General features: G+C 35.2%; 1 protein-coding gene and 2 non-coding genes across 17 annotated transcripts in view; 2 read left to right on the top strand and 1 right to left on the bottom strand.

Moving 5' to 3' along the window:
* The window catches only part of LOC6044640 (serine/threonine-protein kinase mig-15), a 102,919-nt gene that overhangs the window by 37,310 nt on the left and 53,280 nt on the right, over positions 1-12,329 (bottom strand). The window lies entirely within an intron of this gene.
* On the top strand, positions 2,174-2,246 carry Trnav-aac. Its single transcript has one exon. It is a non-coding gene; the product is annotated as a tRNA-Val (tRNA).
* Trnav-aac lies at positions 8,049-8,121 on the top strand. The gene has a single exon. It is a non-coding gene; the product is annotated as a tRNA-Val (tRNA).

Here is a 12,329-nt window from a genome sequence, read left to right as displayed (position 1 = left end):
AATTTCAATTCATTTTCAATAACAATAATACAGCAATTTCATGTGCTCCGATCGGGCTCAAATTTTCTCTGGGGGTTCCTTGGCCAAAATAATCAGACCCATATTTTTTTGTTTGTATACTGCCGTTCTACGCATAATTGTCCCATGTCAGTTTTTGACGATTTTGACTTTATGCCATTTTTAAGTTTAGTCTGATGTGTACTTTAAGAAAAACACATAAAATCTGGTACTTTGTTCGGAAACTCATCAAAAACAACACCAAGTCTGTTTGTCCCATCGTTGAACTTCTACGCATAATTGTCCCACCAAGTATTTTCTTACACGGAATCATTAGTTTTACTAAGCATTATGCCTTGTTTGCCTGTTGTATAGCAAGAGAATCACAAATAAGGGTGATAAACTGCTAACTGGGGCGATTAGGGACACATAGGGTGAATAGGAACCCACGGGACAATTATGCGTAGAAACACAGAAATCGGTCGAAAAATTTCAATCGCGTTTTTCTCAGTTGCACTTTTTTGAACATGGGACAATTATGCGTAGAACGGCAGTATATTAGGGTGACCTACATCGTGCTAGAGTGGTTAAAAAAATGGCAACTTTCGTCATTTTTTTGCAAAAACCACCTTTTTCAAAAAAATCATAACTCCGAAAAATTTCGCATAACATATCAAAATATTAGCGATGTCGAACCGTACGTTTTTTTTTATATATGATTTTTTGAAAATAAAAAATGAGTTTCTCGACGCGCCACGCGCAAAAACGGAAAAATGACGAAATAGGCAAAAAACAAACTTTATTCTCTAAAACTGCGATAACTTAAAAATTTCAGCGATTACCTATACATGCTGGGTACCAAAAGCTGCGTATTTTAATTTTCTGGTTTAGGCTCTTTTCAAATGGAATGGCTGAATATATACACAAAATGTTGAAAAAATGAACATTAAACAATTTATTAATAAAAATAACTAAAAAAGACTATCAATTCATCAAAACAAAATGTCCACCAAAAATGTAATTCGTATCGAATATAGCTGAAACCGCGAAATCTCTTTTTGCTTTACAACCCATGTTTAGCAAGGTCAACCTTCTTTTAGTATCATCCTTTAAGCGCAACTTAGTCATGACGATATTCTGTAAATTTGGAAGGCTCAATATAACCTCTTTTATGATGTAATTTTACCTCATTTTAGACCGAAAAAGTGACATTACACCAGATTAGTGGTAAAATTACACATTTTCAGATGTAAAATTTCACATTTTTTCTGACATAAAAGATGTACCCCTTCCCAGATGTAATATTACCATAATTTTTTTTCTGTGTACATTGCTAGCCATCATCTGAACAGATCCAGCTAGCCAGGGTGACCAACATCGAGTGACATTGAGGCTAGTATAAATTCCACAACCAATTGAATCAAAATCATCTTTCATTACAACAAAGACGACAACTTCAAACGCCTTCCCTGGGGGCGAAGAACAAAGATCATTCCGAATACCCCCTCTGGTGTAATAAAACGTCCAAAATGATGACTGGCCACAATTCTTGGCGCGGGCCAGAACGGAATTGTGGAATGTGTTTTGTCCGACCGCCTGCTTCGAGGAGGTCTCTCCCGTGGTACATAATCTGTGTGTGATCAAATTTATGCTGAGTTGTGGTATTTGGCTTTATCTCACAGCTATTTTTCTGTGAGTCATCCCGAGAAAAAGTGCATGCAGGTGCACAAAATTAAGCACAAGATAGTTCCCGATGCAAGGTGAGTCATCTCGGCGACTTTTATTTGCTGCTACTCTCTCGAATAAAATCAAATAACAGTGATATTATTCGAGGTATACCACTTGATTGATGCTGCAATAGTGCAACATTCTTTGAGCAATTTTCCAACCAACCCTGCAAAGCGTTACCCACTTCGCGAGTAATAAATAATCAAATTAAAACCGACCTCCTGGCAAAACAAAAAAAAAAAAACAGAATTCCAAACTGTCAGCCATAAATCGTCCACCCTGGCCGGGGTCGCACTTGCCAGCCGCGAGCTGGTGCCAAGTGTTATCTATTTTCCACGGAAAATTTATGCTCGGAAAAGAAGTGCAGGCCCAAAACATGCCACACCACGCGAGCGATCAGCTGAGAGGCTGAGTGCATTCGCGCGATACACGAGCCCGAAATCAGCTGGTTTCCGTGGTGTAGTGGTTATCACATCCGCCTAACACGCGGAAGGCCCCCGGTTCGATCCCGGGCGGAAACAGAAATTTTTTTTGGTCTTTTTTTCAAGAGCGATTTTTCATCAAATTTGTTTTAGCCTAATTTTTTAAATCCAATTGTGGAGACCTTTTAATCTGTTTTTTTCTTCTAAAGATTAGCTGTTTTCGAATCTAACACACGTATTCTGCCAAAATATAACAACTTATCGTTCGGCACAAAAAATAAATAAATAATACTAGTAAAAATAAAAATAAAGGGCAAACTTTTGAAAATCAATTATACATAACATAAAAAAAAGTATTAGAGCAGTTCTCTCAGATTTCTGTCATTCGATTTTTTTGTATTTTTTAATCCGACTGAAACTTTTTTGGTGCCTTCGGTATGCCCAAAGAAGCCATGTTGCATCATTATTTTGTTCATATAATTTTCCATACAAATTCGGCAGCTGTCCATACAAAAATGATGTATGAAAATTCAAAAATCTGTATCTTTTGAATGATTTTTTTGATCAATTTAGTGTCTTCGGCAAAGTTGTAGGTATGGATACGGACTACACTGGGAAAAAATGTTACACGGTAAAAAAATGGTGATTTTTATTTAACTTTTTGTCACTAAAACTTGATTTGCAAAAAAACACTATTTTTTTCATTTTTTGATATGTTTTAGAGGACATCAAATGCCAACTTTTCAGAAATTTTCAGGTTGTGCAAAAAATATTTGACCGAGTTATGAATTTTTGAATCAATACTGTTTTTTTTTTCAAAAAATCTAAATATGGGTCGCAAAAATTTTTCAACTTCATTTTTCCATGTAAAATCGAATTTGCAATCAAAAAGAATTTCAGTGAAATTTGGATAAAGTGCACCGTTTTCAAGATAAAGCAATATTTAGGTTTTTTTTTAATAGTCGCAGTTTTCCATTTTTTTAATTAGTGCACATGTTTGCCCACTTTTGAATAAAATATTTTTGAAAAGCTGAGAAAATTCTCTATATTTTGCTTTTTCGAACTTTGTTGATACGACCTATAGTTGCTGAGATATTGCCATGCAAAGGTTTAAATACAGGAAAATTTATGTTTTCTAAGACACACCCAAACAACCCACCATTTTCTAATTTCGATATCTCAGCAATGGTCCGATTTTCAATGTTAAAATATGAAACATTCATGAAATTTTCCGTTCTTTTCGAAAAAAATATAATCTTGGTTTAAAAAATTTTAAAATATTTTTTTCGAAAAGATTGGAAAATTTCACGAATGTTTCATTGTTTCTCCTGTCTCGTCAGAGGCGCTGGAGCAGAAATCCCACGTTAGAGGAAGGCCATGCCCCGGGGGGCGTAGTGCCAATAGTTTCGTTTTTCATTGTTTAAAATTGTAAATCGGAACATTAGTTAATGAGTTATCGACATTAAAAAATGGTGGGTTGTTTGGGTAAGACTTAGAAAACTTCAATTTTTCTGTTTTTAAATCAAATCAAAATTTCACTTTAGTACTTTTTGATTGCAAATTTGATTTTACATCGAAAAATGAAGTTGAAAAATTTTTGTGACCAATATTTCGATTTTTTGAAAAAATAAGTAATGATTAAACAATTTATAACTCGATCAAAGATTTTTTGAACAACCTTGAAATTTCTGAAAAGTTGGCATTTGATGTCCTCTAAAAAATATCAAAAAATGAAAAAAATATAGTGTTTTTTTGCAAATCAAGTTTTGGTGACAAAAAGTTAAATAAAAAATCACCTTTTTTTTACAGTGTAACATTTTTTTTCCAGTGTAGTCCGTATCCATACCTACAACTTTGCCGAAGACACTAAATCGATCAAAAAATTCCTTCGAAAGATACAGATTTTTGAATTTTCATGCATCATTTTTGTATGGGCAGCTGCCAAATTTGTATGGAAAATTAGACACACAAACTAATGATGCAAAACGACTTCTTTGGGCATACCGAAGGCACCAAAAAAGTTTCAAAAACGAAGTTGACTTTATAGCTGTCGGCCACCATTAAAGTTTCAGCCGGTTTAAAAAAGAAAAATTTAAATTGAAGAAAAAAGACCGATTGCGTAGAGAGCTGCTCATTATCACTATTTGACTAGAATCATTCTCAACTCAAATTTCACAAACGTTTCCAAATTAACATCTTGACTGTCACCGCATAACAGAGTACGTAACTGATAGTCACATTTTTCAACCCAGCATAACCTCTTTCCCCCCTACCTAAAGTCGCGCCCAAAAGAAAAGTTACGCGGGAAAAGTTTCCGTTCGTCGTGACCTTTTTCAACGTCCAAAGAGATCTTAAACAATGCCGGTTCAAGAGTGGATCTTCCCACCCTGCCACGGTTACGACACACAGCATTGGTGCACTGAACAAAAAAATTAGCACCAAGAAGCTGGTGCGAAAGCGAAAGGAAAGCTCACTTACTTGGGATGGGGGTGGAAACCCCCTCTGCGTTGTGGGGTGGTCTCTTCCCCCAGTAATATCAACTAATCATCTTCCCGCGCTTGAACGGCTGGTGCCGATTTGCTGGCAAAAGACGCAAGGAAGGACCGACCGGTCGGGTTGCGGCGTACATTATTATTATTTTGTTATTATTCCACTGACTAAATGGTAATAAAAAGTTTCACTTTTCTTTTGGTCCGAGCGTTCGGAGCCCATCCGGACCATAGACAAATGGATGGAGCTCAAAAATGAATTGAATACTCAACTCAAACAAATTAATTTTACGTTTAGCTAAAACTTGCAAAAGGTTCTTTTTAAATTAAAATAATAATATTCGCAGATTGCAAAGCAACAAAGCTGCCCATTCTGTGGTCGAAGAAGCGCACCAAAATGTTGCAGTACAGATCCGTCGGTTTGACTGTGTTTAGTTCATGAAAGCATTCAATTAAGATATGGTGCGGGCTCACGTAACGCCGCGCCAAAGTGTGAGCATAAAAATGTGCGCGATGTGGAAAACTGTTGTTTGCCGGCCACAGATAACGAGCCTCTTCTTCACTCCGGCAGGTATAGGCGGCGCAGGGCAAACCGATAAATAATGGGAGGGAATTAAAGTTTGGACATTTATTGGGTTTTGTTTTGGGAGTTTCCCAGCAGACAGTAAGTTGCAATTGGTTTCGACGCGTAAAGGTCAGTGGAGTTTTGTTTAGTTGTATTTTATAAAATGGAAAAGTCGTTTTTGGAAACCAAAACAAGTGAAGTACAGTCCAGACTCAATTGTCCGAAGGCCTTGGCAAAATATCACTTCGGATAATCGAATCACGAACATTTTTTTTTTCGTTATCTTATTTGATTGTTGTGATTTAGAATTTTTTAAATCCAAGATGGCGACCGAAATGGCGATGATTTAATATCACTTTCAAATAATACCTTTTTAGATAGAGATTGAAACAATTCTCAATTAAATTTCAATTCTAAAATTCCATGGAAAGAGATACAAGAAGCATGAGCTTTCCTTCAAAATTTCTTTTTAGGATATTAAAACAAGCATTTCCAACCGCTCATATAGAGATTTGGTGGAATTAGGCCAAAATCTGACTGAGAAATGACAATTTGAAGATTACAGATTACGATTCCGACCATATTTAGTTTTTGTATTTTTGGATTGGCTCAAACTTTGGGGCCTTTCCCTATGACCAAAAATGCCATTTTGTGTCATTGGTACACCCATACAAGTAGTCTTCATACAAATTTGGCAGCTGTTCATACAAAAATGCTACGTAAATACAGTCCAGACTCGATTATCCGAAAGCCTTGGCAAAATTTCACTTCGGATAAGGCTGGTACAAATATTTTTAAAAGTTTTTGTCACCCCTCCCTTCAAAATTGGCCCGAAAAATCAGGGGGCAAAAAAAATATTTTTACAATAAACTTCAAAATTTCAATGAAAATTCAAGTGCAACCAACTGAAATCAAATTAAAATACATTCTCCTGCGTTTAAAATCATTTTTAGCATGTTTGGGTTTATTAAAAAATCTTAAGTTTTTTTGAAAATTTTCGATGCAAAATCTTTTTTTTCGATACAATTTTTGTGTTTGTCAGATCTTAGATTTTTTGAAAACTAATGATTGCAAAACAACTGAACTAGTGTAAAATGCATTTTAAAACACTTTTTTCATTTAAATGTGAAGACTATGGCTTGTTATTAAATTTTTTATATTTTTTTTATTTTTTTGCCCCCCCCCCCCTTGACCTCGGCCAGGGCCGAGGGACAAAAACCTTTTTAAATATTTGCATCGGCCTAATTGAATCACGAAAAAAATGTTTTTTCGTTGTCTTATTTTTGATTTTTGAGCTTTAGTATGACCCTTAAACTACACTAAAGTCATTTGTAATTTTTAAATCCAAGATGGCGGCCATAACAGCGATGATGAAATATTGAAAAAGGCAGTTTTTTTTTAAATTATATAGGTAATTAACCTTTCAAATTTGACTAAAATAAAGTCGCAGAATTCGCATTTGAAGTTTAAAGTAAGAAAATAAAAAAAAACTATGAAAACTAATTTTTGTTCTTGATTCGATTATCCGAAGTCTCATACAAACCTTCGGATAATCGTATTTCGAATAATCGAAACTTCGCATAATCGAGGCTTCGGATAATCGAGTCTGGATTGTATTCCAAAACCTGTAACTTTTGAATGAATTTTCTGATCAGTTAGATGTCTTAGGCAAAGTTGTAGGTATTGATGAAAACTATTCAGAAAAAAATAGTTGTACGGAAAAAAATTGCAGATTTTATAATTAACTTTTTTTCACAAAAGCTAAATTTCCCAAAATCAATATTTTTTGATTTTCGAAATTATATAAGGTTTAACTGTAAAATGTCATTAAAAGGGAAATTTAATGCACTTTTTGAATCTAAAATAACCCACAAGGGCAATTTGTTCATCAAGTATTAAAATTTTCAAAAAACATTTTCGAGACATTTTTCTATAAAATCGCGATAACATTTGAATAGGATTTGCATTTTTGAGACCTTTACAAAAGTTTGAGGTTTTCTGCTTCGGGATTTAAAAATTACTTGAAATAAAACATACATTAGTTCAACATTCAGGAAAACAATTGTTTATAAAACCTCAAAAGGTGCCTTGTTTGCTCCTCTATATCATACAAACATATTAAAAACATTATTAATTATAATTTTTGAGAATTGACCTTTTTAAACGATGTTTTTTTTGTAGAATTATTTACAACTTTTCTGGAGACAGTAAATCAGACACCGATCTGAAGATTCAAATTTGCAGTTGTAATATCAACAGGATTTTTTGTTATAATACTGGATCATCTCAGAGACACAACAAATACGTTTATCCGTTGTGTTTAGTTCTGACAACCGTGTCTTTACTGATTGAAACCATGAATGAAGTTCAAATACATCTGGTATACTGAGATCGTACAGAGAAACAAAAAAAAAAACAAAATTTTAAAGCAAACTTATCCTGTCAAGACAATTATTTACTAACTTCTCAATTCCTAAAATCAACCTCGACACCCATCAATCATTCAAGTGCAGTGCCCAGCTGGTCACAGGAGAGAGGGACGACAAAGTTCACTCAAACTCGCTACGCTATCGCCGGCCTGGCGTGGCTTAGTAGACAGCAATAAAATCGCGGTCACTTTCGGACAACTTTACCCCTTTCTCGGTGTTTCCCTCAACTCAACTTCAGTGGGGTGTGGCACCACTTGAGAGAAGGTAAAAAAAAACATGAAAACATGACCAAAGAACCGGCGGCACCGCGACGACCGTTTCGCTCTCGTCAAAAACAAGTGTGGCGTCGCCTGGTCCAAAAATAGACCGCTGACCGCTAGCATTATCTTGCACCAAGAGCAGCCGATTTTCAGTGCAAGTTTCCGTGGTGTAGTGGTTATCACATCCGCCTAACACGCGGAAGGCCCCCGGTTCGATCCCGGGCGGAAACAGGAATTCTTTTTGGTTTTTGCTTTTGAAACTTTTGACGCGCACAACTGCAACAGTAAAACTGGGATTGGCTGACTGACAGTTTGGATCAAAACTGCTGCTGTCGATTTATTCGTCTAGACGGACTCCAAGCAGAATGCAACAAGGACATTCACAGCGAGGCAACTTTGTCCTGCGAGAGCTCGACCCGACGACGGGAGAATGAAAACTATTTTCAATGTTTTCGCCGTATTCGCAAGTGTAGTGTGTCTTTTTGGAAGGGGATAGAATAGTTTTAAAAATTTAAACCTCTTTGGAACTTATTTCTGGCAAGAGAGTAGGGGGATTCTGCTGTTGTTGCCAAATGTACGGAAGTGTTTGCTAACGAATGGGTGACATAGAAAGAAAGGGGAGGCTTCCACACCGCAAAGAATATAAGAAATTCATGGCGGTCTCAGGGCAATGGTTTTCGGTGTGGGGTTTCCTTTTTGGCTTGCGGCTGCATGAAACGATTCTTGCCAATGGATTGCGGTATAACTCTTCCATGATTGATGGAAAGTGTTTAATGATAAACCTAGTATACTAATATTTTACGTGATTGCTTAATAGTTATGTTTACAACTGAGCAGTTCTCTCAGATTTCGGTCATTCGATTTTTTTTTGTATTTTTTAATCCGACTGAAACTTTTTTGGTGCCTTCGGTATGGCCAAAAAAGCCATTTTGCATCATTAGTTTGTCCATATAATTTTCCATACAAATTTGGCAGCTGTCCATACAAAAATGATATATGAAAATTCAAAAATCTGTATCTTTTGAAGAATTTTTTTGATCGATTTGGTGTCTTCGGCAAAATTGTAGGTATGGATACGGACTACACTGGAAAAAAATGATACACGGTAAAAAAAATTGTGACTTTTTATCACTAAAACTTGATTTGCAAAAAAACACTATTTTTGATTTTTTTGCCAACTTTTCAGAAATTTCCAGGTTGTGCAAAAAATCTTTGAGCGAGTTATGAATTTTTTAATCAATTCTATTTTTTTCAAAAAATCGAAATATTGGTCGCAATCGCATTTTTTCAACTTCATTTTTCGATGTAAAATCAAATTTTCAATCAAAAAGTACTGTAGTGAAATTTTGATAAAGTGCATCGTTTTCAAGTTAAATCCATATTTGAGTGACTTTTTTGAACAGTCGCAGTTAATCATTTTTTTAAATTAATGCACATTTTTGCCCACTTTTGAAAAAAATATTTTTGAAAGGCTGAGAAAATTCTCTATATTTTGCTTTTTTGAACTTTGTTCATACGACCCTTCGTTGCTGAGATATTGCAATGCAAAGGTTTAAAAACAGGAAAATTGATGTTTTGTAAGTCTCACACAAACAACCCACCATTTTTTAATGTCGATATCTCAGCAACTAATGGTCCGATTTTCAATGTTAAAATATGAAACATTCGTGAAATTTTCCGATCTTTTCGAAAAAAAAAAATTTAAACCAAGACTTACATTTTAAAAGGGCGTAATATTGAATGTTTGGCCCTTTTGAAATGTTAGTCTTGACTTAAAAGTTTAGAAAATATTGTTTTCGAAAAGATCGGAAAATTTTACAAATATTTCATGTTATAACATTGAAAATCGGACCATTAGCTGCTGAGATATCGAAATTAGAAAATGATGGATTTTTTGGGTGAGGCTTAAAAAACATCAATTTTTCTGTTTTTAAACCTTTGCATGGCAATATCTCAGCAACTAAAGGTCGTATCAACAAAGTTCAAAAAAGCAAAATATAGAGAATTTTCTCAAAAATATTTTTTTTTAAAGCGGGCAAACATGTGCATTAATTTAAAAAAAATGAAAAACTGCGACTATTTTCAAAAAAGTTACCTAAAAATGAATTTAACTTGAAAACGGTGCGCTTTATCAAAATTTCACTAAAGTACTTTTTGATTGAAAATTTGATTTAACGTCGAAAAATGAAGTTGAAAATTTTTTGCTACCAATATTTCGATTTTTTGAAAAAAAAAAACAGTATTGATTAAAAAAATCATAATTCGCCCAAAGATTTTTTGCACAACCTGGAAATTTCTGAAAAGTTGGCATTTTATGTCCTCTAAAACATATCAAAAAATAACAAAAATAAAAATAGTGTTTTTTTGCAAATCAAGTTTTAGTGAGTAAAAGTTAAATAAAAAATCACCAATTTTTTTTTACCGTGTATCATTTTTTTCCAGTGTAGACAGCTGCCAAATTTGTATGGAAAATTATATGGACAAACTAATGATCCAAAATGGCTTCTTTGGGCATACCGAAGGCACCAAAAAAGTTTCAGTCGGATTACAAAATACAAAAATTAAAATTGAAGAAAAAAGACCGATTTCGTTGAGAATTGCTCAACTGTTACTACGTCTATTAACACTGATTGAACTAATAAGATTCTCATTATATGTTAGAGCAATTCTTCCCGAAATATAAGTATAATATTTTTAATTTGTTAAAACAACTTTGTGGGGTTTTTTTTCCTATGACTAAAGCCTTGCAAGACTTCTCATCGATTAGGTGCCTTCAGCAAAGTTAAATGTTGAGGACAATTCTTACAAAAATAAACGCTCTAAATAATTACCCAATTATGTAATTAATTTTTCACAAAGACTTGTGTGTGTGTGTGTGTGTGTGGTCCAATCCAATACCCGCTGGCCGGCAGCGAAATTATGGGAAAGAATAGTTTGTATCAGACTTGGGTTATGCTGATACAACATATCTCAGTCCCGGGTATTAGGTGGTGACAGCCCTCGCGCTGCTTCCAATGACCCATTTCAGAATGGCAGAGATCCTAGCGGCCCAATTCCGAGGTCATTGGGCATTGTCTGGCCCCGCCTAAACATAGAACAAGAACCAGACGGATCCTCGAACTATCTTTAAACTTCCAATCCCTTCAGGCAAAACAGGGATCAGCTCGTATATAATGGTAAATAAGAGGCATTTGTGTATCAGTTCTTTGAATTTTTTCGTTCACTGATGAAGCTCGTCGATTTTTCTTCTTCTTTTTCATTTTTTCACTGATTTTTTCGCCAGAGGACGCTCAGGCTCAAACCTGTCATCCTCCGACAAAGCTCGCACTCAAACTGACCCCGCCAAAACGAGACCGACGCTTCCGCCTTTTCTTCTTCTTTTTTTCCTTTTTTTTCACTGATTTTTTCGCCAGAGGACGCGCAGGCTCAAACCTGTCATCCTCCGACAAAGCTCGCACTCAAACTGACCCCGCCAAAACGAGACCGACGCTTCCGCCTTTTCTTCTTCTTTTTTTTCCTTTTTTTCACTGATTTTTCGCCAGAGGACGCGCAGGCTCAAACCTGTCATCCTCCGACAAAGCTCGCACTCAAACTGACCCCGCCAAAACGAGACCGACGCTTCCGCCTTTTCTTCTTCTTTTTTTTCCTTTTTTTTCACTGATTTTTTCGCCAGAGGACGCGCAGGCTCAAACCTGTCATCCTCCGACAAAGCTCGCACTCAAACTGACCCCGCCAAAACGAGACCGACGCTTCCGCCTTTTCTTCTTCTTTTTTTTCCTTTTTTTTCACTGATTTTTTCGCCAGAGGACGCGCAGGCTCAAACCTGTCATCCTCCGACAAAGCTCGCACTCAAACTCAATTAATTTTTCACAAAGACTTCAATTAAAAAAGACTTTGGGAAAAGACTTCTCATCGATTTGGTTCCTCCAACTCAGTTGAAGTTGAGGCAATTTCAAAAAAATAAACATTCTAAAAACATTTTTTATTATTTTTTTTTAAATTGTTTGAGGGGAACTATTTTCTTCCCAATTGGGTCCTAAAATGAAGTTTAAATTTGTGACATTATTGCTCATAACGATAAAGCTTATTTTCCTGAGTACAATGACCCTTTGAACAACCACAAAGGATTTAAAATGGATTTTTTATTGAATTTTAAAAAATTAACTTCATGGTCCTTCTTGACAGAAAAGGTCCTATTTGACAGCTCGTTCTAAGGGAACCATAGTTTATCAATCGAAAAAATGTTGTCTTGTCAATATTTTTTTTGCATTAAAATAAAAAAAAAGTGAATAGAAATGGTTTTTAATCATATTTTTTACCGTTGGACATAAAAATTGACATAGGGCTTTAGTACCCAATTGATTGCACCGAGTTTTTTTTTCAGAAACATCAAGTGCTTAAAAAATATGTGGTCAATAATCATGTAAGTTTTTTTTTCT

The sequence above is a fragment of the Culex quinquefasciatus genome, chromosome 3, assembly GCF_015732765.1.
Source record: "Culex quinquefasciatus strain JHB chromosome 3, VPISU_Cqui_1.0_pri_paternal, whole genome shotgun sequence".
NCBI lineage: Eukaryota > Metazoa > Arthropoda > Insecta > Diptera > Culicidae > Culex > Culex quinquefasciatus.
This window is presented reverse-complemented; position numbering and strand designations above follow the sequence as displayed.